The sequence below is a fragment of the Sipha flava genome, unplaced genomic scaffold, assembly GCF_003268045.1.
Source record: "Sipha flava isolate LNK unplaced genomic scaffold, YSA_version1 50_pilon_pilon, whole genome shotgun sequence".
Lineage (NCBI taxonomy): Eukaryota > Metazoa > Arthropoda > Insecta > Hemiptera > Aphididae > Sipha > Sipha flava.
In genome coordinates, this window is record NW_020273428.1 from 802,798 (window position 1) to 811,563 (window position 8,766).

The following is an 8,766-nucleotide window of genomic DNA, read 5'->3' on the forward strand; positions in this document are numbered from 1 at the left end:
TTGTTTTTTTATAATTTCCTTACATTAAGAATACTATTTTATAAAATTTTTAAAAGACCTTTGGAGGGGATCTAACTCCCAAATCCCCCATTGTATACACCCTTGCAATAGTAGTATAATTACGAACCAGATGATCACCAATCAATGGTACGGCAAAAGGTTAGTAATAGTGTTAAACGTAAGGTAGTGGAACAGTTGAGCGAGCGTCCCTCCAACATTATTTATTCTGAGATGTCAAGTACAGTACTCAATGTACTGGGGTCAAATAGCGTTACATTGATCAGAAAAAATATACACACTGCAAGAATGAATGTTCATCTGAAGTTACCGCGTGACTTTTTATAATTACATTTGACGCTTTTTAACGTAATTAATAAAATGCGAACCAAAAATAATGGAAATTGAATTTTTTTTAAACGATGTTCAGAATAATATAATATGTTTTCGAATCAGATAAACCTTAATTTTTTAAAATTATGTGATTCAATTTTTATGGACGGTACTTTTTCAAGTTACCATTTTTCTTTTAAACAATTTTTTATGATACGAGTACATGGATATAAAAGCAAAAGTAGCTCATACGTACCTTTGTTTTTTCGTTATTGCCTAGTAAATTGCCTTGTAATGCGTCAAGACTATGCGTCTTAGACCACCTCAAAGGTTGTTTGTCTGACTATATTCCAAATAGAGTCTTCAGTGATTTCAAATATACACAATAAAAATAGTGTAGACAGTCCTAAGTCTGTTTATAAAATGGAAAGGAAAATTTTTTTTAAATAAAATAGCATGGTATATACCATATATCCTAGATATATATTTTGAGTGACCGCAACTAGTATACACCGTTTTAAAATGTGTTACTGCCGAAAAATGTTATTGATTCATAGGAGAAGAGATTTTCGCGCTCACACTGATTTACTTCTACATGTATCATATGCGTATCACGAAAATGAACTTTATAACGGATGGACTAGCAGACCGTTTTGCTCTAATGTTTTATCATCACCGTTGATTGTCGTTGGCACATATGTCCCAGCGTATACTTTATTACTTTATTATGTGACCTGTCGTGTTCGTCCGCCATGTGCACATCACATTTTTCTAAACAATAATATTATCGACGACTAAACTGTCGACGAAAGTAGATGTTATCTACTTTCGTTGACATTTTAGATTAACGACATTGCGTTGGTAAAATTTGATACCCGTTGGTGCGCAAATGGTATATGCATATGGTAAGTGCAGACATCGGTTCTTAAACCCAAGAACTGGAAGGCATTAAAAATAATATTTGATTTTTATTCTGAAGTAATTCAACTGCAGAAATTATATAGTAATACGAATTAGAATATGGAAAATTAAATCTCTAATGTGTAATTGACAGTATAAATTGCTATTTATTGAAAAGTACTTATCGGTGAAAATGATATACTATATGAGTATATAGCTGCATACAAACTGAATCCCAATATAACTTTTCATGACGAAACGAGTTCCGGTTTGTGTTTTTATGGCACATGCCAATTGAGTTCATGTTTTAATACTAATTGGGTCTAGCCAAATTTAAAAAAAACCATTTTCCTTCCCATTTTTCAGACTTAGAATTGTCTGTAACAAAAACTCTACATGCATGGTTAAAATGTTTTTTATTTTTTTTTTTTTTAATATTTTATCATTTTATAATGTAATATGATATGAATAATTTGTGTACAATTAAATAAATATAGGTAATGAAAAAATAACATTTTTTATATTGGTAAAAATGTATGGGATAAGTATTGTACATATTACAATCTAGTTATTTTGTTATGAACAATATAACGTCTCCATACCTAAACGTATATTATAGGGCATCTAGACCGAGCGGCATAAGTGTGACAATAACATATATTTTAATGCCACGTGGCATATTCTCCGCTGTGTCTGAACTCTGGACGGTTGATTTTAGATTTTACTCAAAATAATCCTCGGACTCGATTCATATACTATTAGTTTTCTAACCTCGGACTCAATTAATATATGTTTCGTTTGTATCTGGGCCTCAATTATTAGATTATTTTTTTCTCGTTTAGGTATAAGGACTCAATTAACATACAACGCTACATATTTACTGGTAAAAATAATGGAATTATCTTTTTTTTTCAAAAATATCGATAAAATAATTTTCGTTTAACAAAAAGTGCAAAATACAATAAATAAGTTCTTCATTTATATATCTATTATTGAATAATGAAAATATATGAAAAAATAAATATTATAGTCATGTTATTATGAAATTTGTTGATTTGTATTATGTATTTTTAAATTTAAAATATTTTATACATAGAAATGCGAGTAAAAATCAAAGTACAAACAATTTAAAATTAAATATATACAAGATGGCTTTAATTGCAATGAAAAAGTTAATTTTTCTAATTAATATCACAATTTTAAAAAGAAATTGTTTTAATTCTACTATTAATATTCGTAATGTGTATTTGCTATTGTTATTGAGAACATACGTATTTTTATTACGTGTAATTCGCTAATTACATTTACATATGTAGGTATAAATTTGAATATTGTGAAAAATATAATTATTATGCTCATTTTATTCCGCAGAATCTCTGGTAATCGATTTAAAACTTACGTCATTGGTAAATCGTGTTTAGGAAGAAAATAATACATTTTTTTAATCCTAGTTCTAGTCACATTATTCAACGATGCTATTGTGTATACATAGTATATAAGATAATGTTAGTGTATTTGTATATATATTTTTTTTTGTTTTCGAGACATCAAACGAGTCCATTACGCGATTAACTCGTTAACCGAAAAGGCAAAATATAATTTACAAAGGATTTTTGATTGATGAACTGTAGTTTCGGTGCGAGGCATAGAAATTATTAATAGTATTCCAACACTAAAACCGTATCTCATCCTGCGCTTCGTGCGTCATAATTATCGTAAATTGTATATTAAATGCATGTCGTATTCACTCACTTATTCTTACCCGACGCATTGATTTTGAGTTAATATAATATTGTATATGATCGTCCGTCCGATCGTTAATCACCGTAAAATCATGATTATTATTACAATATGTATGTTAAGTTTCCGAACAAATGTTTCATACAGATCAAATACTCGTCATCTACTGACAAACCACACGCATCAGTTTACAAAATAGGCTAATACGAAATTATTGGTTGTTATCTAGTTTAAACGTTTTATGACGGTATTATACGACAATACATCGTATATATTATAATATAATAGTGCACGTGCGTTGTTCGATTTATAATAGTCTCCGAAACGATTTTAGATTTATTCAAGATTTGCATAGTTGTGTAACAATAAACAATTTCGCAGAGCCTTAGAGGTGCAGATCAGCATTAACTAGTAGTTTAAAAACTCAAGCCTAATTGAAAAGCTGATTAGTTTTGAACTGTTTAACTTAATTGCTGTAGGTTGGTTTTTTTTCGAATGAACTTGTAAAAATCGAAGTAGTTTAAACAACAAAATGTAATAAATTCGTTTTTGCAGTTAAGGTAAAATTAAGCATGCACTTGATGTCGTTATTTTTAAGTTTGAGTAACAAAAATTTATAGGTATAAAAGCATACATTTTCACTAAAGCGTGCATTTTGTTTAAAAAAATTGCTATTATTTTCATTCTCTTTCCGTTCAACTTTGAAGTCTACAAAGCAGAAATAAAGTTTTGATTTCACGAAAAACAAAGTGATAAAAATCTTTATGGGATAATTATGCGTTCTAATAGCAGTGACTAGGATTCGATTTATAGTTCGTTAATTTAGGGACGCATGCGACTAAAACGATTCTGCAATATTTTAAACACAAACACGATTAAATGTAAATATTGAAATGTTGACGATTATTCTTGCACACGTTTTTTTTATTACTAAGTAACTAATTATTAATCAGTAATTACCGTTTATCGACTAGAACGTTCCAACAATATGTATTGCATTTATGTAATGTCGAATGCACTATGACTTGTTCGTTCCCATCGCGCACGAGAAACATAAATATCCATGTACGTACAATACTAAGTGTTGTACGATTTATATAAATACATGTATAATATTTGTATACATCAGTGATGACCAACCTTTTTTATCAATAGTCAATAGACAAAAAAATTCTAGGTGGACCAAGAACTTAAACTTTTTCTTTTCAGTACTTTTGAGTAATATAATATATTTTATTATACGAGTAGGTACAATTGTATATAGGTACAGTAATATATTTAATTATTTATTATATATTGACTGTAATAAACGTAAAAAAAAATTAAAATATAAATAGGTATATATTTCTTTATAATGTGAGTATAGTTTTTCCACAGAGAACATCAATATTAAGTTCTAATTTGATATAGTTCACACCGAATAACGGCATAGAGATGTTTATTTATTATGTGAACCCAATTTTTGCCTTTATTGATTTTCATAGTTTAAAATACTTGCTTACAAAGTTGAATCGAATATTGACTTTGGAAAACCTCTTAAGATAAGGTTTTAATAGAACTCAACAAGATTTTTAGAATTTTAATAATGTTGAAATTATATTTTTATATAATTATTAGATTGATGTGCAATGATTTATATTTTTAAAGAAGTTTCAATATTTTCCGAATCCATGTTAAAAGAATTTTTAAATAAATTATTAATCTATCAATTTACTCGAATGTCTTTAAAACTATATTAACCTTCTGGTGTAAGTTTGTTGATAATGTTGATGTATCACTGTTTTGGAAGTACTTCACAGTTTAATTTTTCTAAAGTATCACAACATTCAAAATGGCAAAAATCAAATTTTTCGATTCGATTTGATACTTTAACGGGTCGGATAATAAATTATCATGAGTCATAGTTGGTCACCTGGTATACACTATGGACGATGAAATAAGATTGTTTTTAAATGTGCACCACGGTTACCGCAGAAATGATATCGCATAGAATCCGTGCAAAGGTATGCCAAAGGTTCTGATCCAAAACAAATGTGGACTGTGGTCCAAATATAATAATAATAATAATAATAATAATATATATTTAAAAAAAAAATCCAATAAAATATAACAACAGAGCCATTGACGTAAAATGTCCGATGAACCGATGAGGTGATATTTTACTGTGTGTGTTATATACATGATAATAAAAATAACAAAAACAACATGTGCCAACCGAAAACCAAATCTAATAATAACAAGAATAATAAAAATAAAATGGGATTAAAGTCTGATTCGATATTTTTGTCCGAAACCCATGAATGACTTTACTTACGCACGCTCGAAACGGTTCGAGTAAAGTACTTCCGGGCATAATAGCGGATGCAGAGCGATTACGAATAACGCCTAATATTTTAAAACAGTATAACAACTTTTTTTCAACATTATTCTTGCTACATGGGTGCGTCATCGCGAGAGGGGATACTCGAAACTCCACCCGCTCGAGGTGAACATATTATACCCGAGATGAATAATTTAGGCGAAACGAATTCTGCAAAAACCGTTTTAGCGACCGTGAATATTTTTATTTTTCTCCGAAATAAGTAAAAGCTTAATTTTAAAATTTTTGTTTAGTGTCTGCATTATATATATATATATATATATAATATTTTAGGTATACAGCATAATGTACACTTAAAAAATATAAATCAGGTTTTAACGATAAACGGTTTTTTTTTTAAAGAGTTTTTAAGCTTGACAAGGTAATTAAAAAACGTATTATTATTTCAAAAGATGGTCCCTAGTCGTTATTTAATGTTAAAAAAATGCAAAATGGTGTTTGGGGTATGATGGGAGGTGGAACCTCCCTCGAGCTTCTTCATGCGGTACTTAAATGTATAAAACTTTTTTTTTGTATATGATTATACAGATTGATACGGATAGGAACGTTGGCCATTATATATGAAGAAAAAACTTAAGTGGCCAACAGTTATACAAATATGTATATCAATACTATGGTAATTTAGGATAAGATAATACATTTAAAAAATACAATTTCATTATACCTAGTATACTGGGTTGGTCAAATTTTGTATCGATCGCGTTTTTAAAGAAAAAAAAACACTAAACGTTTGTTTGCTTAAAAGGATATTTGAATAGCTGCAGCTAATTCGCGTCTACTCGTATGTATAAATATAAAAAAATGTAAATTAAATGTTAGGTATAAAATATCGAGAAAGCAATTCAAAGCGGTTCATAATAACAATTTTCTTTTGTACAATTAAAAATATGTAATTTTTCACAAAAGAGAAGTTAAAAATATAAATGAAGTAGCCTACGCGAAGACAGCCTAACGCGAAATTTCACGATTTCCCCTAAATGCCAACCAACCCTGAGTATAATAGGTTCGTTTCGAATTTTTCTCAAGCACTCGTTGATTTCACGGTCCACGTGATGTTTTCCAGACTCGTGTTTTTTCTCACGAGTTGTTTATGTCGAACAATAAATACATGCACGAATATATAATATTTAATGTATCGCGTTTTCTCTGTCAAATACGACGTTGCTCAGACGAGGAGAGAAATTTACGGCGGGAAAACGTATTACGTATATCGTCCTGTGTACGGATACACTTAACGCGCGCATATATTTAAATATATGTATAATGTACGCACCGTTCGCGAACGTTGGCGAATTAATCATCGGCAAACGCAAATGATTTATGCACGCGTAGGAAAACGGAAATCTTTTTTTTATGCAATAATGTTGACACGGAACCGAATGGCAGAATTATTCAAACGACAGCCCTCTGGGTAAATACCAAAACGATAATATTCGACCGGCTTTGCGTACGTGTGATCCTCGGGTTTCGAGTAACTTATACTAATGATACTGTTATAATTAATATACTACTGGTGTTGCTTGTTTAGCTTATACTACGAAGAATTTATCGTTACAACTTCTTCATCACTACAACACAATAATTACGCTGTAACACTGGGACTAGCGGAATACAGACCTATTGCTAAGAGTAACAGATTTATGGAAGTAGTTTATATGCTTCTGAACTTCTGTGGGCAGGAAAATTGTAACTTCCATGATGCAATGAAATCAAGAAAAATTAGAAGCTAAGTAAAAAAAAAAATCATTTCAAACCGAAAAAAAAGCAAAGATTGATTACTTAAAATGTTGAGGCCTGATAATCTGAAAATATGGCAATATATTTATATATCATAGGTTAAATAAAATTTAATAATAAATTGATTAAAATTCGTTAAAGAAAAAATGTTGATTAATTTATAGTACTATCGAATAATAAAACAAAAAACAAAAACTTTATGTATTGTGTTATTTGAGGAGGAGGGGGTATAATATCTTGCTATACGTATACTTGAAAAATAAGTTTGGAACGCCACTGACTGGGCCACGCTGCAAGCGCAATCACAGATGGAATTAAACTATGTGTCAAAATTGTTACGAAGAGATCGTAATAATTATATTCGAAATTGAGCAGATTTTTTAAACAAAAAGTTTACTGATTCATCTTTTAGACTTTTATTCTGATGATGAACATCGTGAGGAATTTTTTAAGATTTTTTCGAGTAGAAGTATCATAGTCCCAGTGAATTATTTCTAAGCATGCATTGTATATGCTTGAGACGAAATGTATGTTCGTAGATATACTATAGAAATCGATAGGAGAACGTTCAAATGGTCTATCTTTATATTTTCGTCTTGAAAACATTTGGGTTTTATGGTTCGTTACAATAGCAACGCGTCGAGTATTATAAAATAATATCCATTTGCATAATATCAAAGGAACTTTATCGCAGTGATTATTCGCAAAGAATGGTCCCGTCACGGTATCGACCGCTACTGGTCCGGCACAAAACATCGAACTCTACGCTAGTCCTAATTCTAACATTAGATCCATGCATGCGTTTCGTTTTTAAAGTAACTAAATGGGTTTTTCTTACGGTCCAGACTTATTTGCCGAATTAAATTTCCTGATCTCTGGTCTTAAGCCCATGCAATTAAATAATTTTTGTGCGCAATATTCTTACGTTCGAATTAATGACCAAATTATCTTACAAACAACAGTCTAAAAATAATAATAACAATAAAATAAAATAATAATAATAAAATAATAATATAATAAAAATATAACAACAGTCTGAGCAATTAGTGGAAGCAACTTCAACGTTGAGTCGTTTTATAACTTTCTAGCCAATTTGCTTAATGAATATCTAACCGACCTAGTGCACTGACAAATTTTTATTCAAGTATTTGAATTGTTTACGTAAAATTACCGACTGCACGTTGTATATAATTGTTATTAAGCGCTTTACCACGAGAAATGTTTTATAAAATTCGAAATTTTCAATTTCAAGAAAAACTTATTCGTACACAATTCCGGCTAAAGTACTCTGATTATAATTAAATATAGTTCACTGTGACTTTTTGTGTATACGCGTTTAAACTTTAAATTACGATTAATTTGATTGTTTTGATTGTTTTTTTTTCTCATCGTGTAATTTATAATTTTCATTCCGAACAGTTAAACATTTACTAAATAGAGATAATAATTACATTACATTCCTGTATATATTATTATTAAAAAATGGAGTGTGACCATTTTTTTATTTATACTTTATGACAGTGTAATTTATGAAGTTCTTTTTTAATTTATATAAACTTGCTGGTAACTAAAATTTTGAATTTTAATTACGACAGACATTGGTAACGATCGTGACAAATTAAGTATATATGGTATTCAAAAATAGCGTGAAAGTTTTGGTAATGGAACTTACAATGTAA